The 27,516-nt window shown below is 36.5% G+C and overlaps 1 protein-coding gene across 2 annotated transcripts in view; it reads right to left on the reverse strand.

Moving 5' to 3' along the window:
- Nucleotides 1-27,516, reverse strand: part of ZFAND3 (zinc finger AN1-type containing 3) — a 136,945-nt gene that overhangs the window by 49,045 nt on the left and 60,384 nt on the right. The window lies entirely within an intron of this gene.

The following is a 27,516-nucleotide window of genomic DNA, read 5'->3' on the forward strand; positions in this document are numbered from 1 at the left end:
TCAAAACCAAGATTTCATATGTCATCATACTTGCTCGGCCTAATCATCAAATTTTATGCAAAACCCCCATGTAACAAAAATAAGTCTAAAACACTGCCAGAGGTACCATCCCTTTGATAAACACAAACAGTGGCCTTCGAATTTTAACTTCAGATTTAAAGTATCTTAAAAGTTATTTGCTGCAGAAAAAACATTTTCAGAATTACAGAAAGGTCTTGTTTCCCCAGCCATCCAAGAGCATTCAAAGCTTACTACAGCACATGGTATCATTTTCAAAAGGGTTTACACAAAGCACATACAGAAACATAAAGGGAGCAGACATCCAGCGAGGGAAGAACCAAGGCATGTAATACAGCACAACGGGAATGTTACACTTTTCACTGCCATTATATAAAATCCCATCAGTAACAGTTTTGGCAAAGCCAGTGTAGACAGCTACAGTTCCAGGTTAGCATGGGGAGCTGGTGAGGGATTGCCTCTGCATCATTGGTTTGATGGGTATTTGGGGGGGAATGTGTGGGAGGAGGTGGGGGGAAGGTTGGAGTGTTTCCTCATTCCTTCACTTACTCCAACACTCATATTAAAAGTTGCCCACTAATTCAGAAGCAGAGAGTTAGGTATGGAAAGTAAATCACTAAAATACATTAAAGATGTGTACAAAAGATTTGGCTTCAAAGCTTTCTTTTTTTATCAGCAAATGTCAAATCACACTTGTCTCCTAACTGCCCCCACAGCCCAAATCCCATGTAACAAATGTCACCTTCTGGCTTACCTTGCCTCTGAACTAGATTCAGGTTTGAGGGGAAATATTTTCAAATGCAAATCCCCCACTGAAAGCTTCTTCCCCAATCTGCAGTCCTGATATATGACTGATTATAGGATTAGTCTACCAGCTACACTACCGGCCTTCAGTCTGGCACACTCTGCCTCTAGGAAGCACACCTGCCAACCAAGTGAATTTTGGTTTGCTTAGCATCTAGTTCTCTCACCTCTTCCTTATAAAGAAACAGCTGAAGTGCACCAACACTTGGTATCTAAGTACATTTTTTCTAAATCACATACAAGGGTAGAATTTATTTAATACACAAATACATAGATAAATCAATATTTGGTTGCTCATTATTATGCCATGACAGAGAAGAAAACAGCAGTCTATAAATATTTGCAGATGACGATGTGTTAGAAACACAGGTTGCCAACATGACTCACTGGGATTGGGAAGCACTACAGTCAAACAGTCCCTAAATGCTGATTTAGGATTTAAGTGATTTGCCAGAAAAAGTAAGCCTTAACTTCTGCTGTGGAAGAGTCAGCCAGAAGTCCAGATAGGAGAGGAGCAAGCTCAAAGCCAGGGAGGAGGAAGGGGAGGAGGAGGTTGAGGAGAAGGGAGGAGGTGGTAGACAGGAAATCCTCCACCTCCACAGGACAGCTCTGAAAAACAAGTGGGAAGCCTTTTGTCAGGGAAGTTACAGGACTCAGGATGATGTTCTACTCAGGCTTCACTAGGTATCAACAAAGTTTAACCCAAATTGGGCTTCTGGATTTTATTTGTTGCACAATAAAGAAGGCTTCAGACACTTTTCTGCACCAGCCACAATCAGGCAGCTGCAGCAATCATAAGAGTTCAGTGCTGCCGCAGCAGCAAAACCCACGTGGCAGTGAAATGCTCTTTGCCTCCGTGAACTCATGACCTCCTGTTCAGAACTTTTACTCAGACTGCAAATCAATTAACTTTCAAAAAAGTTTTAGCCTGCTTAGTGGAGTGGAACCCAAGAACACCTCCTGCCCCTGTTTTAACTCCTTCTTCATTACAAACAAGATACTTGAGAAAAACCTTAAGACCAAGCACCCGAAACACAACAACTGTAACTGAAGCTGCCTTGTATTTATTTTGTCCATGTAGTGGGGGAGCATTTGGCTTCTGTCAACCAGCTGGTCTCATTAACACAAATAACTTGCAGATCACCTTGCTCTCCCTGCAAGCACCATAAAAGTTGGCAATATTTCCAGGGGAGCTGAGCCTGGATAAATCCAGTTAAGCCTTAACTGCTTAACAAATAAAACAAAAATACACACATGATACAGGCAAGACCCTGGCAAGTTTTGAAAGGTAAGCTTTATTCTGATTAAAATCAGAATGCAATTCTGTTGACAGAACAATGACCTCACCTAATAATCTCAACAAGGAAAAAACAGAACAAGAGTTGGCAAGACATTACTCACCATTTGCAGAAGTTCCTATTTAATTGGAAAGGCATGAGAAACACTTGAATTTTTTTTTTTCCTGAGACATTCGCTATACTAGCAAAATCTGTGTGAAAACACACAAGGGTGACCAAAAGTCTATGAAACTTGCACTGCCCTCTCCTAGTTAATGAAATGCATCTTTGCAATTTTTAACACAAACCTCCATTTTTCAGAAAAGATGTTTTCTTTTTCCTCTCAACATTGTCTCCCTTTCTCCACTGCCTTCAAGTCTGGTGGTTTTGAATTTTGGGGCTTTTTGGGGTGGCTGTGGGTTTCAGTGGTTTTTTTGTTAAACTGCAAAGTATCCCATTGTTAACAATATGGTGGAGTCAGCATCAAAATAAGACATGAAAATTTGCTCTTTCCTGCAAATATGGGGAAACAGTAGATGAAAAGATCTAAGAATAAGCAGCTGTCAGTCTCCAAGCTCCAAAATCCTTTTGCTTTGTTGCGTTCAAGGGTTACAATCCCAGTATCTCAAATCGTTCAGCAGGAACAGAATATCTCAGAGCTCTTATGCACTGGCTATTGATACTAAGAGTCTTATTTTTGTTTTGTTGCTTAGTATTTCTTTGTAAACAGAACCACCACTATGTAAATACACAGACATGATACAAACATTTAATTCTATATATACAATGAATTCTAATTACTTAAACTAAAGGAAGGAAAGTTCTTTTGCAGGACAATCTTTTGCCAATTTTTATTAATAAGATAATATTAATAATAAAAGCCATTGTCTTTACAGCTTCTGATTCTAGCCCATAAAACTGGAGTTGCCACACAAAATCACACCTTCTGCACAACCCTAAAACTTTCAAGCTCCGTTGTCCAGTCACTGTTACCATGTTAGGGTGAGCAACCCGCAAGGGCCCATCCTCCCAGTATGTTCATTTCACCCATTGCCTCAAGAACAAATATTTAAGACAACCAACCCCTTCCACCAGCTAAAATACATGATTCTGTGACACAAGAAATTAGACAGTCCCAATTCCAGTACATAGCCTTCTTCAGCCAACAATATCCAACAAAATACCTAAGAAAATCTTTAGTTCTCAACTTTTGCTTAACTAAGGGCTCTGTGACTAAGCAGGAAATGACCCTTCACAGCTTCTGGTAACTTCTGTGATTACAATCAGTTAAAACTTAAGGTAAAGGTAAGTATGACTACTATCAGCATATCACAAAGCCTTTCTTGTCAAAGCATTACGTGAAATGACTTAATGCTAAGCCAGACTGTTTCCTCATTTGCATTCCTGCTGTGGCATAATAAATCACGTCATCTCAAAAAATCTCCTTTTGGGTTATTTTAAGAGTCTAAGTTACAAACAATTCCTATTCTCTGACCTATAACAGATGTTCCATTAAAAAGAAGTAAGTTCATTCAAATATGTTATGGAAGACATGTCAGAGTAAACAGCATGCTAAGGGAAGAAAATCAGAGTCTTTAAAGAAAGCATTTTAACTGATAGGAAATAATACACTTCCTTATTCTTCAATCCTATAGCTCCCGTAACATAGCAATGTGAATCAGCAAAAAGGTTATTTGGAGAGTGCTGGCTTCTTACACTGCATTAAATGCGCAACCTACCTGTTTTTTATCCCCAGAGCAACTTTTACAGAGCATAAATTAATGTGTCAGTATAACATCCAATGTCCCCAGTCCACAGCATCCCAACAGACTTACTGTAGTTTACTCAGCAAACAGTTCCTCAGTTAAAAGAAACTGCTTTCTGAGAGTACTTTATGGGAAGTAACACAAATATTATGACATTGAAACCGCTACTGTGAAATCTTTTAAGTTATGGCCTTATTTTCTTCTTTTCTTCATGTGTCTGTTCACAGAACTGAAAACAGAGAAAGTGTTCACAAATGGCCAAGGAATAGTACTGAAAGTCCTAAAGATTTTACTTACTGAGAACTCTTCACTGGTTCATAGCTTACTGAAGGCATTTCAAGTGTCATTCATACATAACTATTTTTGCATAATAAATTAAGGTGAGATGGATAAAACCTTCACTTTGAGTACATACTTGAATGCAATCTAGAGCTCCAGTAATGGTCTGGCAATAAAAACTCCACTTGGAAAGAGAAGTTTTAGGTTTTTTCTTTTTAAATTACATGCAGACAGAAAGATGCATTAGCCCACTTGGAGAATAAACACATATATCTGGCTATTAGGGGAATGCACCACAGAATGCACAAGCATTTGCATTAAGAGGTGACAAACAAAGTCATAAAAAGGAATCACAGGTATGTATTAATTATAGTAAATTATATTTATAAATATATAAATAAGATATATTAGACTGGAAAGTACAAAATTACAATTGCAGTATAATCTTATAAGAGCTATCAGCAGATCTCATCGCTTTCACAGTACAAAGTACTGAAAGAATTAAACAGGAAAAATACTAGAAAGGTGATTTTCTGTAAAACAACTTTATTTAAAGTTATGAGTACATATGATACAGGAAACCTATTCAGCTCTTAGAGATATTATTCAAAAATACATCATTTTCTTTTCAGCTTTTCTTCTTCATGAAGAAAAACTGAAATGAGTTCTTTATGCAAAGTTATCCTTTATGATTACTATACTTTTTAGACTTGCAAGACATTATTAATAAGTTTCAAATAACACTGAGCTTTGCATGTTGCATATATTGAGTTTTTCATAAGCATTTCATTGTCTTTTCAAACAAGCAGAGAAGCATTACGAAGGCAAAATAAAAAAGATGCATCTGCAAGGGTGGCAAGCACTGAGAGCACAGATGCAATTAACATGTATTTATCACTCAGGAATAAGGATCAAGTTATGTAATACCACCTTATTTTAAAGCTTATGCAATGTATCAATATTTTGGGGATTTAGCTTGGTGAGAGGTTGTAAACCTTGTTGTGATGTTTGTTTGTTTTGGTTGGTTGGGTTTTGGAGGGATGGGAGGGGACAGGGGGGGTCTCCCCAGGAAGTCTGATGACGGTGAGTTCTGAGCTAGTTTTCTTTTCAAAAAGACTCTCCTTGCTTAAAGATGACATTCCATGATAAACCTTATTTCCCTTGGCTCAATCAAACGATTCTTTCCCAAAGCGACTCAGGAAGCTTTAGATTTGACTACCAGATTTTGCCAATTATTTAGCAAGAAAATTAATGAATAGCTAATAAGCAAAGACTATCAAGACAACAAGCATAACATTGTTACAGATGACCTTCAACTCAAGATTCAGGTCATTATGATATATGCACACGTGTTTTTAAGGAAGGAAAATGCAGTTTTGTACAAAAGAGTCCACAGCAACTGCATTAACCAGGCTTGTAACACATTGGCATGGTTAATACATGAAAAAAATTACCAGTTTTACATGATCCCACCATTTCCAAAGCAGTTGTGAAATCCTAAATTGATGAAATAGGAATTTCATTATCATCTAGAAAATATCGCCTGAGAGTGGCTTCCCCGCAGAACAGATACTCCTCGCTCTGCTTGGTAATGACAATTTACTTACTGTAGCTATTTCAGTCCAGACCAGGAACAAGGTCACTTAAAACTTCTCTATCCTGTGTCACATTTCCCATTCTTACATAAAGCAGCAGGCTTACTATTATTATTTCAACTAAAATTTCATTATTCCAGAAAACTCACCAACATAAAAAATAAATATTATTGACTGTTACAGGATCCAAAGTGCTGAAGCCATGAAGAGTAAACTCCTATTTTAACAATCCACTTTAAATTTCCCGTCAGAGAATCCCTACGGTTCAAGGTTAGCATTCACACTTTAATTTATTACAAAGCACATACAGTGAGAAAGTTCCACTTGAAGGTACTGCTGTGTTACATTGCAAAACCTAAAACCAGTGAGGGGCTGGCCAATACAGCACCTGCATCTGGTAAAACTAGGACACGAAGACAATTTAATACCCAACTAACTGACATTCTATCAATTCTTGAATCCGTATCAAAAGATATTGGTAACAGACCAATGAAAGGGTAAAGCATGAAATTTAAGTAACGGAGGAAGACAAAGCAACCACTCCCTCATGACTGCAAAAAATATTTTATTTTTCAATGATATGTGGAGTGGGTATTCATTAGGAAGGGCACATACCAGAATGGACTAGCAGTAAGACACCAAGTGGGCAGCTTGCCAAGGACACTTACATGCTCCTCTGCTAAAGATGGCAATCACAACAATTTTACCAGCTTCAAGAAACAAGACAAGGAACTCCAGTATTTAACAGCCAGGAAAAGTAAAATCCTGCAGCCTTCTGAAGATCCATCTAGCACTTAAGAACAATAAACATTTAACGTGGTCTGAGGGTAATACAGTAGAGAATTAAATATGGGAAATTTTTTTAAAAGTACCTGTGGAAAACATCTTAGCAGCTATGAACTGTAGAATTTGATCTCAAAGACAACTTGGAAAACATGACATGGGCATTTTACAACAGACGAGACAACTCTAGAAAATGCTCAAAAATGTATGCATAAAACTAAGAGTAACACACTACCCATAAAAAATGCACCTCTATTATTCCCCTAAATTTCAGTATGTTTATCACTAGAATTGTTTCAGTATTAGCATCCCTTTACAAAACTAAACATATCAGTAAATGTACAAGTTTGAACTAAATTCAGAGTGATGAGACTTCAAAATTTACGCTCCTAAGGGAGGAGAAACATTTGTTCTGATGAGGAAATTGACCCATGAACCCCTAAATCAAGCATTTTGCAATAGCAGTGAGTCCTATGCAACTAATGAAGTGAACTTCTCAAGGTGCGTTTGTAACAAATGAGAGATCTTGAAAATAGGATTGTTAACTGGTAGAATTTAATTACAACTCATATTTATTCTGGACACACAAGAACCATTATTTTAATAAAAGAAATGTTTCTACTAGCTTTTCTTATACTGGAGCTATCTTTCAAGTCACCTTACCATGCCCTTTCCAATACCCAGAACGAAACTTCCAATTTCAAGACACATGTCTATTATTTTTTAATTAATTCCTCCAGTCTAATTTACGTGATTCCAATTAATGCGTACATTTGCCTCATTTTCTGTCAATAATAGTCAAATTTATGGTTCAAGCATTCCCAAACGTTTGACTATGCCATAAATTGAGAGGATTTTCACAAGGGACAAAAGGCCTGAGCAGTAGTTCAAACCTTGCTTAGTAGTAAGCCACTCATCCTTCTCCCTTATCTTCAGTTAGGGCATCTTTATGAGATTCTTTTCTTTCCAACAGCCCAGAGGCTGTTCTGGAAGAAAAGGGAGACCGGGCACACTCATTTCCTGGCCTCACTTCCCCAGATCCAACCAAACACTGTGAAATGTGGGTCTGTAAGGAAGATTTAGTATTTTCTCACTATTTAGGTTTTTCCACCAAAGCAATGAATGGTGAAATATAAGGGGTAATATTCCCACTCTCCTCAAGCTTACTGCAACACGATGATTCTTTTAATACACATCTGCCTTTCATACAAAATAGCTACAGGAAAGTGTGGAGAGGAAACTCCCAGTCTGACTGTCCTCCGTTGCTGAGGAACAACTTTGCAATGGTTAGAATTTATATGACAATCTGTGACTTCAGTAATCTACAATAACATGAAGAAAACCGAAGTAATGTTTTAATCATAAAAGTGAGAACACTCAGTGAAATCTCATCTGACACCTTTCTGCAAGAGCTTATTAACTATGTGAGGAGTCAGAAGCTTAAGTAGTCTCCGACTTACCATCCCCTCCATCACATTCTAAAACCATACAGAAATGCTGGAGAGTAGTGTTCAACCTGCCAGCAACAACAACAAAAAACAACCAACCAACAACAAGAACAACAACAAAATATCAAGAGCTCAAGGGCAAAGAAAAGAAAAGCTGATTTACGTTTATTAATTCCAAAGCTCAAACACTGAGAACTCTCCCTAGCTGTGGTTGCCACAAACCACTGGGTGACAATTTTGACCATGGAACACCATGGCTGAGAAACCAAGCCCATACTTAAGCATACCATGCTTATTTTCAGTAAAGTTTAAATATACATATTTCTTTTCCAGTCCCTTAGGAACAAAAATATCAGACACAGACACTGAATGCCTACATAAAATAAACATTGCTTACGCCTCTCTGTGAGCAACAAAACATGACGGAGTTTTGAATTAATAAGTTTACTTCTTATTGAAATTGTTTTTTAGAAGAAGGCATTAGAAGTGTTGAATATAAGTCAAAGACAACATTAATTTTTCTTGTTAGCCAACTGGTCCCAAAGAAAAAAGCTGGAACACATCTTAACATTTGAAATTGGTACAAAATGGCTGCAAAAAAATGTAATCGAGTTAATACCTGAAATTCATGGATTTTAATGTATGTTTTCCTTACAAATGATGACTATTTTGATGTTGATGCTTCTTTTAAAGCAAAGAAACCAAACAAGTGTAGAAAAGGAAAAGGAATGGAAAAATTGCTCTTCTCACAATGTTGCGTTCCTGTCCCCCCAGTGGAAAACAGAGATAAATACACTTCTCCTCAAGTCACCTTATTTTAATATAATAAAGACATGAGAACTTAAAGCATCTCTTACGAAGATGAAGTGATCCTTCTGCCTGTCAGTGCCGGAGGATCATTGCTGAAATTGCCTAGAACACCCACTCTTGTCTATGTCTGTATCTCCCTATTAAGACAAAGTGCAAAAAAAAAAAGGTGTAGGAAGAAAACAATACTTTTGCTTCTCGTATCCATGATTTATCATTTGATGCGATCTGACTTCCTGTGCTATCACTTCCGAGCTAATGCAGGTATGGAAAAGTAGCCTTTCACCAGTGTTTCCAGAGCTCTGGCTTGCAAATGGTCGCTATTTAGCACAATAGGTGTGGAATCCCTTAAAGGGGAGTCTTCAGTAGCAAAGCATAAATCTGCAAATCAGAGCAGCGATGTGTTGACCTTGAACAATGCATTAATTAAACGCTGGTAATGCTGGGATCCTGCACATAAAAACAGGCTTCTGCAGCCAGTCCTCCACGTCTAAAGTTTTGTTTCTCGGAGTTTAACAATGTCACAGTCATGGAATTAGGACTCCTACTCATGGAAACGTCCCAGATTTTTTGCTTTTCAACTGGAGCCTTGGAGAAGATTTACAAGGTTTCACAGGTTCTTCTATTAATGACATACAAAACAAAGCCAAAACAGTTTTGAGTGTTCAGCCTGGATGGGGGGGTAAGAGCAGTTTTCACTATGCCGTGAAGGAACACAGGAAAAAAATCATCATAAAATGCTTACTAAACAGAAAGAAAAACAAGGATCAAAAATGTTATTCCCACACATTCTGCTACGTTGCTACATTTTCTGAAGTGCAATGGGCATGAAAAGCAAGGAACTAAAATATGCCTTCAAGAAGCATTTTAAAGCATTTTTGTTATGCCTAAACAGAGCTAGAAATAATTCTGCAGCTGAGCTCACATGCCTGATTGATAGACTGAACCCATCCCTGAACAGCTTATAAAAAAAACAACTTTGAAAAATCTGTTTCTTGGCATTAATACCCTACAAGATAAACAGTTAAAGCAAGCCTTCTCCTCCAGTTAGGGTGGCTAATTGTGTTTCAAGTACAAGTAATTACAGACATTACTTTGGAAACTAACTGAGGACTGGCACATGAAATTCAGACCAAGCAGCTAAACAGGAATAAACTAAGAGATTAATTAAATTTTCAGAACGAGTCAAATGATTGCTAGAAGCTATGAGCTGCTTCATGTGTACTGTTCTGAATACCTGCTTAAAGCATCAACATCCATAGAGCCTATTCCTACAGCCCAGCAAAAATGGCAAAATGCAACCAATCCCAGCAGCAAGAGGGGAGGAGAAAGCATGGACAACCTGACAAACTCAGAGTGAAGGGGGTCAAGCAGCCTAAACCTCCCCCATCATACCCAAAGAGCTACAGGGGCAAGAAACTATATATGGAATTCAATTTTTTTTTTTTTTAATAAATTCTCCTAGCTCTTCAGTGGCAGTGGCATTTCCCACCATGAATGTTCCAGTTCACGGTGTAACAGAGCAGACTGAACTGTAATATCTACCACCAGAGGGAGGTGTTCTGTTACACTGCATTTCCCAAAACACTCCTTCCCTGCACATTTATTTCTATTCTAATCATCTTCAGCAGAGAAAAAGCTTCCTTATTTCTGGTAAGATACTTTGAAGAGTCTCTTTTTTATGTATATCAATTTTAGAATAAGTACTGCTATGGAAAATTTGATTATTTAATAGAAGCAACTTGGTAACTAAATCCATCCTTTCCATCTGACACAATCAACAAAAACCCTGCCCTTGATCCTCTTTCTGACACATAAAATGAAGACAGCAGAAATGCTCATCTTCCCTTATGACTGGGGACCACTAAAGAATTTTTTTCCAAAACAGAAACTACTTCTACTTCCTTCAGTGAGGAGGAAGACAGGAAAAAAAAAAAGAAAACAAAAATTAAGAAAAAGGAAAAAAAAAAAAAAAAAAAGAGAGAAAAAGTGGCATCACCTTGCTGTGCAGTAAATTATCAAAGTTGAAAGATAAATTTTAAATTAAATAGGAGAAAGAGAGATATAGGTGCAGAAGCAACACTGATGTAATTTCATCTTCAGTAAATTTTGCTGTATAAATCTGCGGGAACAACCAGTAATGCAGTTTTCTAAGAGACAAAGGAGTGGTACCCACAATGCCTAACTGCAAGAACTTCATTCTGGTAAAGTTTGAGAGGACTGAAGCAGAGACCTCTGGAAGAACAAAAAAACATTCAGAGTGCCTACACCAGGAAAAAAACTACTACAATATACAGTGCTTAAATGGCTCTCTTGAAATAGCCACTTCTACAGACTACAGTGAGCAACTCAGCTATGCATGGGAAAAAAAAAAATCAAGTAATAAAAACAAACCCCCTGTTGGGGAAAAAAAAAGACAAGAGTTGGATCTTTCCTACAGAGCTGAACAGGTAATACCTGCAACACTCAAACCAGCAAATAGAAATACAGATGAAAAATAGAGAACGATGATTTCCTGTATCACTTCAAATACAGGGTGCACAAAATGCCAGCCTTCAGGAGAAGAAATCTGTCATCCATTGCACCGACTATTTCTAATTAAAGTCTGCAAATTCTTCAATATATGAACACTAGATGGTAACTTTCAACAGGACAGTCTCCAATGTTAAATATGATCTTGTTAGAGAAACAAAAATATATCTAAGAAAAAAAGGGTAGCAAAGTTTTACCCATTAAATGGATTTTGTCTGGATACAGTGATAGTAAATCTAAATTGTAATGCTCTGTGACTGATGCTCCAGTGTTTGTCCTCATCTAAAATGCCATAAGGTAACATTTCAATCCTGCCTAGCTGTCTGTACATTAAAATATCTGAGGCAAATAACTTCAGAAGTTACTGTTCTGAAGCACAGGTTCTATTCTCATAATCATATACTAGGACATAGTAACGTACGTAACACCAGATATACTTTAATGCCTACATAAAAAAAAAAATTAAAAAAAACCCCAAAATATATTAAGCACAGGTAAAAATGAAAGATTTTTTTATTTTTTTCCTACATGGGACAGGAGCAATGGAACCATTACTTTTATTCATACTATGGGCTTGGGTTATCTCTAGAAACATTAGTTACGCACACAAAAAGATGTTTTATGTGTTTATTCAAATAAAAAATAAGCTGCACTAGATATTCTGGAAGACAACATCAGGAAACATCTGTCTTTCCATTAGTTGTCCATGGTTACTGCAAACATTAGTACATTAAGATTCACAGCAAATAACAGTGGCAGCTCAACTGAAAGCAGAAGAAAATTAAGGGATTTTAGGTAATTAAATCAATCCATAGCCCAACATTTGAATTTTACTTTTCCTAGAACTAAATTCCAAGTTGATGCACGTTTTCTCCAAGACTTTTAATTAAGAAATTAATTTGTAGACCTGCATGCTAACTTTACTGATATTCCGCAGGAACTCAAAATCTGAATCTTAAATCTTGTTTCATAAAGGTAAAGCATCTGCAAAATCTCCTACACTCGATTTCACAGACTCAAGAGAGCTGCTGGTTATGCCCTATCTTCTTCCTGACAAATTCAGCAATGACTAAGAACACATTAGCACTACAAACCCTGTGATATGAAACCCATATATTCGATTCCATCAACATACTCCCTTGCTAATTAATTTGTGACCTCTACAACGCACTCTGGGACTTCCATCTATAATCTCCTCCAGTTTCCAGTTCAGAACATAACTCAGTCTTGACTGCAACACAGGTCTGGCTTCCTACTTCCTTCATTTCCAAGCTCCCCAGGCTATACTAGAATGTGTCAGCTGCATCTGAGATAAACAGTATGATTACAGAAGCTGAACTTTCAATTACAAGATTTCAAGACCTCCTATTTAATTTAAGCAAGAACACTCATTTTTATGTTTTGCAGACATTTACAGTAACAGCTGTGCTACTTCTGCTTTGCCTGGTCTGTCCCAAGTTGAATTCCGCTTTATCAAATTACCAACAAACCAAGTTCTGGTTGTGATGCTACTTAAACTAGCAGATTCAAATTTGCATATTTAAAAGACTTTTTTTTTAAAAACAGAGACAAATAAATTAGTCCCCAGAAGGGACCATGGTGGCAGAGGTGACATGAAATCCAAGCTTCTGTAGTATGTTCAACTGGATTATTTCAAACTGCTTTACATTGAACTGCACACCATTTAGACTGAAAAATGTCCCATGCTATATGACTGAAGGTTAAGTTTGTGTTTACTGCTGAGTGATCTTTTCAGCATTATCAAATACACTTCCAGGAGTTAGCTGTATTTTCATAATCATTTTCTAAGGGTAGCCAACTGTCTTTAGAGATAGAGAAAAGCTACGTATAAGGAAAATTAAGCTACTAACCCAGTTTCATGCTGGAGATGCATGACAAAGTCAGGAAGCCATCATTCGTTCATTTCAAATTTAGGAAGGGTTTCTTTGTTGAGTATTTCTAGAAATTTTGAGAACAATTTGCCCTATCTGCTTAGTCTGGCACTTTGCTCACAACTGATGAGAGGGTGCTGACTAGTCATAGCTTTGGCTGGATCTGTACAAACATTGTTTTATTGAAATTAATTAATTATTTAGGAATTGCTCACTTGTGCATGGGAAACAGTTTGCAGAGAGCGAGCAATGTTGTAGTGAAAAATGGAGCCGAGGAAAGAACAACAGAAAGGAAATAATACGGTTCCTAACTGTATACTGTGTAAATAACTCAATATCACAGATCAATTAATAGGAAAATTCTGGAAATTACCATTTTGCTTGTGAATTGTAAGGCTTGTGACTTTATCTTGCTTAATTACCTTAATCCTTCTAGACACACAAATCTGTTTTTAAAAATTATTTTTGAAAAGGTGTTCACCCAGGCCTTCTGAAAAGAAACAGCACTTGTAACATCTTTATAAACATTACACAATACTTAAGTAGCTTGTTATTTCGCTTACAGCAAAGTGACTAGCATAACTTTAAATTAAGTAATGACACAGCTGACATGAAGAGCTTTTCAGTACTTGACTTTTGTTCTCTTTTTCCATAGAACCCTGAACTAGCTCATTATAATGTATAGAAAAAATAACACTGTCTGATTCTCGAGGTACTTTCTCTTATTCTTGCTTTATCCAACCTGAAATCTCTTTCCTTCTCCACACTACCTCAAAAAAGTAGTTTTAGAAATGTGCATCTTTTGCTCCCTGGTCAATTTAAAGATGATTTACAGAGTCAGTATTTCCCATCAAACTTGCTTTACCAGAAAACTACACAGTCGTATTGATTCACAATGCCAGGAGAAAACCTGCATCAGGCTGAAAATCTGCAGTAGTCCCTCATGTTGAAGACATGGCACTCATCTTAAGTATTTTCAGACTAGTTTTCTCATCAAAATTAGGTAGCAGAAAAGTAATGACTTTTTAAAAAGCATTACAGTCACAAAGACAGGTAGGACCAGGCTTGTCTGTCAAATTATTGCAATGCTGGGTTCTCCAGCTTTCTGTTTTATTTATTCATGTTAAAGACTGAGGCAGACACTGGCCAGTGGGGAGTGGTAATGGCATAATGGCACATGCCCAAAAATGACATTGCCATCAGCTTCTAAATTCAAGACTTGTGTTTGTGATTTTCTGCACTAGCTGCCTAAGCTTCTTTCAGTGCTGTAAAAAGTATTTTATCTTATTGATACACGTCTTCTTTTCAACACTTATTTTTAGGGAGCAGTATCAGATGTTACACTGATTGACACTTCATCTATTTTCTTTCCCCTCCTTTTTGATAATATCCCCAATCAAATGATATCTGAAAGACATTATGCAAAAGGGAAGTCAAGAGTATTGTAGGCCGTATTTGCATTGTCCTCTCACATGAGCATAATTCTACTTTCTTTTTCTTTAAGTCATTCTCTTAGTTCTGTTATCAAGCACAAGGGGAAAAAACACCATGGCTAGAAGCAAGTCAGAGCAACTTCATTCTTAACCTGCTGAGAGCAAAACACGCTAACACCAGGCAAATGCAAAGCAACCCCAGTGCAGCTGAATCCCGTCAAAGCAGAGCATGCCAGAAGTATCACGTTTAAGAAGATCTGAAAGTTCTAAAGGTACAGAGCTATCCTGCCATTCTCAACTCGTTTTCATAGCTTCTTTAGGGAAACAAATCCCAGCCTGCTATTCCTGTGCTAAGAAAGGAGAGTTTCTGTTCTCTTCTTTACCTGTTCAATGACAGCAGAATGAAAGGCTTTCATCAAATCTCATGTGGTGAAGAACAGAAAGCTGTAGCTTTCCACCTGGATGCCTGATTAGTACTAAAATACATTCAAAGACATCTGCTTTTAAAAATAGAGGTTGGTAGCACAGCCTCTCTATGTTAATACAAAATTGCTGTCTAATTGAAGTTCAAATGAAAGTGATCCAGAAGTGCCAAGCTGAAACTACTCTGCAGACTTCTGTCTTGCTTACAAAGTTTTACCATTTTTCACAAGAGGAGACAAACCCTCTATAGTGTGTTATGTCATGGATCTATCATTGATACCTAGAAGTTCCTTGGTATCCTTGCTTGCTCAGTTTTTCAGAGGGAGTCACATGTGGAAAGTCCACAACTATGAATTTCTTAAAGTTTTAAGCAAAAGGTTATGTTACCTGTTTATGCAAAAACCACCATCTAGTCTGTATTCAGCTGCCAATAATGTATTTCTGGAAATATTCTCTAAGCTAAAGAATTAGAAATTGCATCAGAAAAGTAAAGAATGCTAGAATATATACATATATACAATTAAGAACAGTTGCTATTTCTTGTAAATGTTCAAAGTATATAATAACAAATTATGAGGTTTGTTTAAAAACACATCAGACTGACGAATAATTGAATTAAGAAATGATTAGAAATGTGTAGATGCAAATGAAAAAGCAGCCAAGATGATAACAACTTCACATATTTTATCCAACTAAACTGTAAGTGCAACCAAAATATATTTGAGATTTATTCAGCAACTAAATATAATGAGAGAAAAGGGAATAAACAGAGAGTGATTAGCTATACCACGAGAGAAAAGATGCTCAAGTATCATGAACCTGAAAGCAATTTTATCAGAAAATAAAAATCAAAAAGAGATATTGCAATAACAGCATGCAATTTTCGTACTGTTTTTTAAAAAAACAACTATCTTTAAGAAAGCACTCAATAGTCCTACGTTAATCAGGATTCAAAAATATTAGAGGAATATATACATGTATACACACCAAGCACTCACTAAATTATTTTAAAAGTAATTTAGTAAAAAAAATTTGTAACAAAAATACATCTACAAACAAAATACATCTAAAGTAAATATATCTTAAATTAAATTATATTTATGCATTTCTGCTGCTCTCCTAAAAATGATTTGGTAAGAAAAAATGTTTGTGAGGAAACCCAGTAGGTCTATTATCATTCTGTTGTCCCTGTAGAGACTTGAGCATGCTGGGGTCCATTTCCTCCTCTAAACTCTACCACATAGTCCCTCTTTTCAAATGCAAATGGTGTGTGAGAGCACAACTATTTAATTCACCCATTTAATCCTCTTAATACTTTAAATATGCCAGAATTTGGTCACAATGAAGAAAGCTTTTCTCTTGTGGCACAGTATTACCTTTATCTACTGTATTTTAGTATCTATTTTTCATGCTCATTCACACTAATTAGGGCTTTACTGAGCAAGAAGGTAACAATTACTGTGTTCTCTAGGCAGCGTAACATTGCTTCTTCTAATCAACATGTTGTAAAAAGACAAGACAAAGAATATGACAAAAAAATCATGAAAACTAAAAAACATTAAGTTATTTTAATGGAGTACCATGACAGGCAGTTATTATCGGAGACTCTGATACACAGTATACTGTCAAACCACATTCTTAATAAATACATGAGCTAGAATTACAAGAGATTCTACTCTGCCCTTTTTAAAATACAAATCCATACTCAAATGCAAAACTTGAATTTTTTTCAGAAGCGAAGAGCAAAGAAGAAGTGCAGGAGAGGCAACTTGCATTAGGCTTCAGAAACTTCTACTACTTTAATTATTTTTGCTGACTTCATGACATCGTACTTTTTACTGATTAAGAAACCTTCCCCTTCAGTATCTATTATTGGTTGCATAATCTCCACTAACAGCAGTCTTTATATAAATATTACAAAGGCAGACAGCTGCGAAAAATTTTCTTTTTCAAAACTTCATATTGATTTTCTGTGGATTCACACATTATTATATAAATTGAGTTAGTTATAGAATTCCACTAGGATTTTAATCCTTTGTATGTTTGTTGATATATTTGATTAAAAGGATTTTTAAAAGATACGCTTTCAAAGTGTTTTATATACAAAAAGTATGCTTTAGGAGATTGTGTGGCAAAGAACTCTGCCATGGATCTTTAAGATGTTGAGGAAAACAAAGCCTCCAAAGTACATTTTATTCCTGTTCTCTTTATTGCACCAGACTCAAAAGAATGAAGTAACTTCCCAGTTGCCGTTCACTGTTTCATGACTTACACAATTCACCTGCAGATTTCTAGAATTTGAGAGCAATGTAAATCTTCAGAGCACCTTTTGACATTTACATTTAACACAGCCATAACACGTTCCCAGCACTTGCTGAGTTATTTTCTGATGAAAAAGAAGGAAAGGGGAAGGAAAGCAGTCTGGAAAACACACTAGGATTTTGATTCTACTGATAAAATTCTTCATGCCAGCAAGTTACTGAACGTGTCTGACATTTGATGTCAATACTTTAAGACTTGACCACCAATTTTCAAGTTATAAGCACTAAATAAATGGAGCCGCATCAGACATCAACTAAACATTCACCAGGTATCAGTTACAAGTATCTAAGCAAAGAGAGCCCTAACCTGAATTAGTACCTTTTAAATATGAAACAAATCCTTGTACTTGTGAAGTAGTTTGAGTCCCAGTGCTAGAGTCTCAAAGATCTTTGATTAACATACTCTATGGTTTGCTATTTTCTCTGTTAAGTGGTAAAGTCTATATTTCTCTTACTCAAATCTTCCAGAGTTCAAAATTTCCTTCAAGCCCCCGTGAAATTCTGAACTTAAAATGTAATCACCACATAGCCTCAAATATTTATCAGGCCTCAGTTTACAGGTCAGGGCTAAAAGTCTTGAATAAAGGAAAATATTAAAACTAATATTTTTCCTGCTTGTTGACATGATTTATTATTTATTGCAAGGACCACTATTTTTGTTTACACAATACTCTGACCTGAATTTTCATCTCAGATATTTAATGCTATTGATTCCTCATAAATAAACATTTTATAAATCAGACATCATAGAAAAATTCAATAATTTTATTAAGGGTAGTAAAGTCATTTGTGGGAAATCCCAAATTTATCCCACATCTTCAGATCCCTTTCTTTTCCTGCTTTCACTTCTTACTTTTTACCATTACTTTATAGACTTAATTCCTGGATAATCAGTGGGTGTACAGATCTGTATCTATGTATCACCACATTATAAGTACATAAAAAATATGAGACCCTAAATGACTACAAGCCTAAAAGCCCTCACAAAGCTGTGTTCTACCATCTTCCATGTAAAGATACCTGTAAGTCACTTTTGAAATTATGATTTTTTGATTCCTAACTGACAATTTGACTGCACTTAAAAGAGCTCTGTTTTCACTCAAATGGACTCCATCGATGGGAAACAACAGTTAATGCTGTTATTTTCTCCTAGCTAAAGGAATTTTTCCCATCTCAGTGGCAGATAATCCTGGTTTTGATTTTGAGTATGTTTTCTAAGTGTACACTGAAACACAGCTGTGGATACACACAGGCACATCTGCTCAAAAACCAGAGGGTGTTGCGGGATTAAACAGATCTTTACTTTTGATACGGCTACCAAAACTGTTGGAATCATTTAAAAAGGCCAGGTTTAAAGGTGTTCTGCTAGAGACAGCACTGACAGAGTGGCTCACAGATCTCTGGAGTAACAGAATATTTTTTTAACTGTAAAAGTCGAACAAGTAAAATGGAGGAGACAAACTGTTCACCTAAACCTGCAATGAGCTCTCTTAGGACAATGAAGCACAAACAGCTCAATTAATTTCTCTACATACACAAAATGTTTTATATATCTATTCCTCCTAACCTGTAACATACTTATACACACATACACCTGCCCAGTCCTATCCCTTCCCCAAAACCTTTCAAACAAAAAAAATCACTTATACAGCCTGCACAGGATTTTACCCCTGGCAAAAGAACAAGGGAACTGTCAACATGAAAATATTATACTTTTTCAGCACTGTCAGAAAATGATCAAAACATACAGTGACACACGGTAAAGAATTCTGCATAAAATGTTATACAGACGTGCCTTAGAGCTGATTTAATTTTAATTAATGCTGGGTAAGATGGAGCAGTAGGCACTCCAAAGATTTTGAGAGGCAATAAAAATATGGTTTACAAGAAAATCTGAAGCACAAAACAAGAAAGTTGAACATAAGCATTTCTAGAAGTTTTTTTTTTTGTGTATTTTGTTTTGGATACTGGTTTGTTGTTCACAATTCCATAACCATCAATACTTTATCAGCAACAATGCAATGATTACTAAAGAGCAGAAAGAACTCCAAGTATTTAAGTCAGATGTTGACCATTATTTTATAGTGCTCCCTTCAAGTGGCCTAGAAACTACGTGGAATAGAACACTTGGTGATAAAGTTGATTTTATTCCTGCATCAGGAATAGGTTTATCTAACCCTATTTGTACAGAGCATAGAGATGTTGGTTAAAAAGAAACACCACATAGGGTTAAAACAGAGAACAAAATTTCTATGAGAGAAAGTAGTAAAGATCCGGATCATTGTTAAAAAAACATTTATTTCATCAATATACTGTGATCAGTGGAAGTGGGCAGCTTACCACCAGCAGGTTTGGTAGGCAATGTAAGCGTGATCAACCAGTGGCTGCCTGAAAAGCAGCAATGAACAACCCTCAAAAGACCAAATCAACATATTCAGCCAAATGCAAGATTATGAAGAGATCATTGCTAGGTGAAAAATTCACAGCCCTGCACAGTGTAAGAAGACACCGAAAGCTGAATGAATAGAAGAATTTTTGGTAATTTTTAGAAGACTGGGCCACCCAGCACAGAGGATACTTACTGGTATTAAAGCACTGGGGAACTATTCAGCTCTCCAACACTGGTGTTCTGGATGATGTTGCACAAGTCACTATATATGGTCATGTCAAATTAGCTTTTAAACTCACCAACACAATGATTTGCTCTTAAAATTCATCTACAAAGGATGCTTCAGAATGTTAAATTAAAAATTAATTAAAGTCTGAAGTCTCTGAGCATAGGGCTAAGCATAGTAAAGTCTCACATAAATTTCTCCAAGATAAGCTTGAGCTTCAACTTCACACCTCCAGTCAATATATTTCAGTTTTCCCACGTCTTGCACTGGCCTCCCACACATATTTAGCAGTAGATTTCCAAAGTAACATTTAAACAAGAGCTTGGATATACAAAATTACTGCTTCAACTTCTTTATTATTTACCATGGCTTTAACTGCTTCAAGTAGTACAAAGGAATTTTCACCCAAAACAAGATTCTAAAAAGATTCTTTGTCTTAGGAACTAAAATCAGAATTTCCTAGAATTTTTTTTTTTTCTAAAAAAATACACCACATTAATATGCAGCAAACTAGCTGCAGCCCATCAAATTAAGTTAGCACACTTTCTTCATTTTAGTAAATTTCTTGAAAAGCCTTATACTAATAACCCATCTATGTACTGACTTTCATGGACATATCTTTAAACATCCACACACTGCTTATCTCAGGTAGGATAACGTCTGATCTAATCCTAACAGATTTTCATTTTGGAACCAATTGTAAATCTCAGCATGGGATTATATACAACTTCAACAGGACAGTCTCACGCAAGAATCTGATGACATACACTTGTTTACATTTGCAGTATTTTCTTTTTGGAGGTCAGAGCTCAAGGAGAAAGGTTAGTTGAAAAAAAGAAAATTTAAAAAGAAGTGGCACTTCTTTCCTGCTAATCATATTGATATGACTATATATGAAATATGACTTAACTGTTCATGGCATTTCTATTTACCTTCAGAAATTTCAAGACCAACAGTGTTCTCTGCATATACTGAATGGCAGAAATTAATGCAAAGCAAGAAGCAGCTCTGTAAACCTGCTGACAGCCATTTAATGGGAGAGGTGGCAAGTGGTGGACATGTCCTGGCAGTGTGCTTAATGGATACACAAACACCCACAGTCGTCAGCCTAAAGTGATACTGGCACAAAATTAACTGAGAGATGCAAAGCACGTTTAACAGAGACCTAAAGCAATCGGGACAATATAAGGCTGCATAAAGGTTGGAAGAAGGAAAACAAGATACATTTCTTCAAGGAGATGGCAGTCTTTAATTTCACTTAAAATTACTTAATTTCACTTAAAATGGCCTAAAAAAGTAATTTTATTTAGCCTTGTTGCTTCAGAGCAGAAACCATTGCCTCTGCTTTGCAAAGCAAATGCTTTTGTACAAATCTAAGTTCCCTGGACAGAGCATGTCACAGAACTGCTTGAGTTAAAAGGAGATTTTCATGTTAATAACACTGCCACCATATCATGTTTTCTTCAGACACTTCAGAACGTAGCTGTAATAGAAATCATAGTCTCTCTCTCACATTGTGATCGTTTCAAAAAGTAAGCCTCAGCCACTGTCAGACCTTTTGCAATTGCTGACAGAAAAGCAAACCAGTGTATTCAATAATACCATCTACTGGCACAGGGAAATAAAGAGAGAAACTTGCGACGATTAAAAAATCCCAAAACACAAACAAAAAAAAACCCCGAAGACCACAAAACTTTCTACATGGTTAAATAAGAAAAAACCCCCAATTCTTTATCTATCCATACTGCAGTAGTAACTAGCTGCTCAAACAAGTCAGGGCTGCTGTTCTACTCTGCAAGGTGACTGTAAACAAAAGAGAACATGCAAAGGCAAGACTGCAGAGAAAATGTATCTGTGAGGACTTCAAATAACATAATGAAATCACAAATTCAGTCTTCTGTGGGATTCTTCCCATTTCTGTGGGATTCTGTCTCTGTGGTGACTAAAAGATCAAACTAAACTATTTTATGATCTAGTATAAAGGGCAATCATCCTCTTCATTAGTATTTTTAAGCAACTTTCTGTGGCCCGCCTTATTGCACAGCAGTGAAATTTCAAGTGCATGAATCCCTTGCAATAATAAGGAAAATATCAGGCTGTCTGTTTTTTAGGATCTGACATTTCCCAACACAAACCTGAAGTGACCTGCAAATACACTGTTCTCTTCTGCCAGACCTTCTCTTTGAGCCATCTGTACAGCAAAAGCTAGAACCAAATCTGCAAGTCCCCACATTTTATAACAGGATAATTAGGCAGCATTTCCTTAGGTTTTACAATTACGCAGCTAATGGTAAGCCTTGCCATCCTCCCTTCTTACGTAAATTAAAAAAAACCCCACACAGAACACAATTCTGCAATAACTAAAACAGTTTTCTCCTTAGCTAAAATAGAACTTCATTCACTCTTAAAAAGTAATTTTTCTAATACAGTTCATCCAATCTCTAGTTGAGGATGATTTTATTCCCCAAACAGAAAAAAAAAAAAAAAAAAATAATCCTAAACCTATCCCACCCTATTATCTGCAAGAACCAGAAGTCTGAAATTCTGTCCAATGCAAAAATAACCGAAGTACTTTCTACCCAAATTGTATCCAAAACAAGATGACTGCATCATTAAAAAATTTCATCTTGAAGAGATAAACATGCCAAAGTTCAAAAAGCATTTCTTCCAAAAGCTGCACCAGTGTAAGGAGCTTTCCCTGTATGTTCCTACACCAACTGTGATGTACAACACCAGAAAGCTGAACGTGGAAAAAATACGCTGCCCCTCTCATCCTAAAGAGCCACACACTTCTGTTGCCAATTTTTTTTCATTCTGGTCAACATCACTTACTTCCCAGCCCAGGTTACAGGAAAGAACTGGGGGTGGGAGAGGAGGAAAGAGACAACAGGGAGTCCTTGAAATTGTATCAATCACAGCAGAAATGCACTTGAAACTCTGACTTCAGTTTCATATATCTGTAGAGGAAGCAGTGATAAATTTTCAAAGCAGTTGTGTTCTCAGTATCTGAAAACTGGCTGCAAAATCAACTAACATAGTTACCTTTGCTTCAGCAGCTTTGTGGGAAATCGCTTAAATTACACCCTCTGTCTATAGAGGCATATATGTTTTACTATCAATGAATAGTTCCACACTCGGAGATAGTATGTCAACACCCTAGACCCTTCACCTTCCCCTTCATGCAGCTCCACCAACTTCCTAACAGTAAAACTTTAAAATATCTTTTATCTTTTGGTATGATAATGTCAAATAAGATTTTCAATATATTTTCCTTTAGAAACTCTCTAAACCATAAGCAAGTACTACTGTCTGTCTGACACAGTCAAGCATTTGCAACAAACATATTAAATGCAACCACACATCTTCCACAAGTTTCTCTTCTTCCATTTTTTTCTGCTAAAGAACAGAATTCTTTTCTTTGCAGCCACGCACATATTTACTGGACGTATCATGGGAGTCAACATTTTAGACAGATTTAGAAGAGGGAACATAGAAAATGCTTTTATCTGAAAAGAATAAATAAATTATAAATCCTCCTGCTCCAGGCAAGTCAGTTGCCAACAACAGTCAAAACTAATTCTCCCTTTGCTATCAGTTACTAGACAGTTGAGCATTTTGTGTTCTAGATTAATTTTTTGCTACTTTTCTTTGTAAAAGTCCTGGATACCTCCCACTCCAGACAAGATTTTAAATGCAATGCAATTCAAGTGTCATTTCCATGATATTCTGAACTTCTCTCGACAATAATGAAGGGAATTCATAAATTCATTTTTATCTTTCAGCTTTCACTATGATATTATTCTGGCTGGAAGGCACCTCTAGGCATTTCCCTATCAACAATATGTAAGAACATGCCATTAGTACTGATTTCTTTATTCTAAAATGCTGAAGACAAAATCAAGATACCTCTACTTATTCCTAAATTGGTTGTCAGACAGTTTAGTAATATACCCTTAGTTTAAAATTAGCTTAATAATTTCCAGTACCCATCTATGCTAACCCATGTATAATTGCTCCTTCCCTTGTGGTCTCTAAGTTATCTGTGAGGTGGTGAATTACGCTGAAATACAGAACTCATCCAGGTGTTTGCAGTTTAATGGGATATCTTGCCCCTAGTTCAGTCTGCTGTGTGGCCAAAACCAACACACCTAAACCAGTCCATATTGATTGTGAAACTCTACAGTGAGTTACATTTCAGCTAACTTGACTTCAATCACCTGAACCATAGAAAGCCTGATCACCTACAGCTTCAGATGGAACTTCCAAACACTGAGCCAGGAACCAGCCACTGAGAGGCATGTAACACTGGTCCAAATATAGACAAGCTTAACAAAATAAAAACAAGGCTGAGAAACCTACAGAGCAAACTGAACAACTCAGTAACTGAAGCACTTTGAGGCACGGTTACTGTTTGACAGGCAAGAATGGGGAAAGCAAAACATAAAGTCTAATAAAGCAATCTATACCACCATGTGTCTAATTCTATATGACCTGTAAGATGATGTCCAAAACAAAATCTGAAAAAGCCAGTTTAAAGTGCAAAAGATACTAGATAAAAACAGCTATTAAATCAGTAGACAGTACAAGTCTTCTAAAAGGGATTTACAGAAAAAGTAGTAACCTGAAACATGACATGATGTCTCTAGAGGATGGTTTTATTTTTGATAAAAAAAAATTTAACATATCATAGTGTCACTTCATTGTCTGCTGAGAAACCCGTATCCTGTCATCTGTTCAACCCCAAGAACAACACATGGAGAAATTTCAGCAGTGAGCTCCACAGCTTCTGAGAATTTATGTGATTTTCTGCTCTTGCTTTCAGGTTAAACAATTCTTACAAAGGTGTGGAATTTTGTTTTCCTCTCATTGCTTCTGCATTGTCAGGAAACAGTAGAAAAAGCTTTAAGAAAAAAATATACATTTTAGAAATTATCTTGAATCCCCGTATGCACAAAAGTCAAGAGAGGCAATAAAGTGTTTTCAAAACCAGGAACATTGATAGAGTGGAACTAAGCAAATCAAGCTCTCAAACTGTGTTTTTAAAGCACTGAATCCATGGCTGGCTGGGCACACTAATAAACAACTTCAAACACCGGCTGAAGGAGTTCTATAACAGAAAGATAGCCTAACTAAATAAAAGCCAAGCAGGAAAAACAGCTTATTTTTCCATTACTCCTACTTGTTTGTCCTCAAAACCCACAGCAGAAGTCTTCACTATTAGCTCTCTATTTATTTTACATATTGAAAACTAATATACACAAACTTGTGTAAGTGGAACTTCAAAACTATTTTGTGTACAAGACTCGTGGCATGTGTTTTATTTCTCAAAAGTACCCTGCTGTTTTGATTGATTTAGGAAGCATTACTCACTTGTGAAAATAAAGTCACAATTATTTAACTATTCTGAATCTGGATAAAACTTTTTTTAGGTTTAGGGGGGCTGCAGCAAACACTTGCTTTTTATTCTCCTTATATCCAGAACAGTGAGAGTGACTTCCCTATTATTTTTTCCATGTCTACAGGAGGTATAAACCTCATATATCCCCATGTAATTGTCAGCCTGGGATACTCAATCATCAGTCCTCACTGGGTATGGCGCATTACTTGTTTCTACAACTATTTTACTTATGTGAGGTCAACACACATTCTTATGTTCGCTGATGGAAGTCAGAATGTAAAGATCCAAAATGTGTCCCCCAGCTATCAATGCAAACTCTAACAGATACAGTCAAGAAAGTATTTTTAAACCATTAAGAGATTGAAATTTAGAGATGTAACACTGTGAAGTTTACAGAAGGACCCAAGATAAACATCTCAGGTCTTTAACTGTAAAGTCATTCCTGCTCTCAAAAATATCCTGAACTATCCAAGCCATGGGGACACATTGAAAGCAAGAGAATTAGCCCCCAGTAGTGAAAACAGAATAATCTCTTGAACATATGCATATTAATTACCATACCGCCACTAAGTCCAGTGATGGCTGCCGCTCAAGTTAGGAATTCTGTCTTCTGGGAAAACCTTTGGGATAGAAATTCTCTTTAACAGTGACAGAAATTTTAAAAGTTGTTATTTTCCATCGTTGGTGAAATGTATTGGCAACCAGCATAATGCAAAATTAAAAATTCAAGTAAGCAAAGCAGTACAAACCTTTGTTAATCATCCAAATATTTATCACATTAGTAATATGAAACCTTGGGACAGATGAGGAAGCTGACATTTCCTACATGGAATAGAGAACTTAGAGGACCATGACACAGGTCTCAAGGCACAGAAATTTGCTTTGGCAGGCTGCTGCAAAACCAAGAGGCAAAAGACAGGTTTGAAAATGTTAAATCGTTTCACCTGTTGTTCCACCTGTTATTACCAACTATATTTGGTTAACTGGGAGACAAGTCCTGTTCTCAGCAGCTATAAGGTTGTGTTTTGGAAGAGATACCATGCCACAGAAACAAACTGTGAAATATCATCTACAACCAACAAATACTAGTGTGTGCAAGAGTGATTAGATAGGACACTGCCTCTGTCATCTGCACACTGGACATAAGCAAATACTTTCCCCACTGCATGACAAAACAAGACATTAAATAAACACAACTGTTTTACCAATGATGTTTGCTCATTGTGTTCAAAGGCACACCGTGCAGCTGCTTTCGCACTCCTTTCTATTACAATGACAGTAATGTACAGTAAAGGAAACTTTCAATAACAAGTGAAAAATAATCAACAGCAATTTACCTTAATGGGTTGACAAGAAGTATAAGCAATGCTTTATTCTTACAGAAACACCTAAAAAGCAGATCTTGAAGCACTTAAATGTCTTCTATTAGGGAACAAAAAATGTAGTGTCAGACCTGAGAATTTTTTCCTATCATTTTCTACAAAAACAGAGTTCAAAATAAAGGACTGGCAGACGTTATCTGAGATTCTTGTTAAGTAGTTTTATTCTTTAAATATTTTAAGCCAAATAAATCCAAGATATTTTTACACTAAAATTCTGTTCAGTGAGAAGATAAAATAGGTAACTAAACAATTACACCATCAGGGTCCAGCTTAAGAAATGTAGTACAGTCCTCCCCAGTTGCGGAACTTGCACATACTTTAAACCCACAAAAACACTTCCTATTCCTCCTCCACGAAGGAGATACTTTTATTATGTCTAATACAATCATCAGCTCATCTGGAGAAGTGCCAAGGCCATGTCAGCTCTGCTTTAGAATGAGACAAGTGGTAACACTTCACACCACCCACGGTCAGCGGTTACCCAGTAGCACAGCCATCATGCACTGCTTGGAGTACATTCCCATACATAATGCACAGGGGCCAGAATTTAGTATTTCTAACACTACCTATCAAGTCACTTGTGGATCATGCGGATGCATTGTTGTGGGGCTCAGGGAGGAAACCACAGCAATAAAAATATGTTTAGGTAAACACATGCAGTAATTAACATCCTTAAATGAAAGACAATGTTATTTTTTTGACCGAAAACCAGTAATGTGCTTTTCCATGTAGCAACTTCAGTG

This window comes from Hirundo rustica, chromosome 3 (genome assembly GCF_015227805.2).
Source record: "Hirundo rustica isolate bHirRus1 chromosome 3, bHirRus1.pri.v3, whole genome shotgun sequence".
NCBI classification, from domain to species: Eukaryota; Metazoa; Chordata; class Aves; order Passeriformes; family Hirundinidae; genus Hirundo; species Hirundo rustica.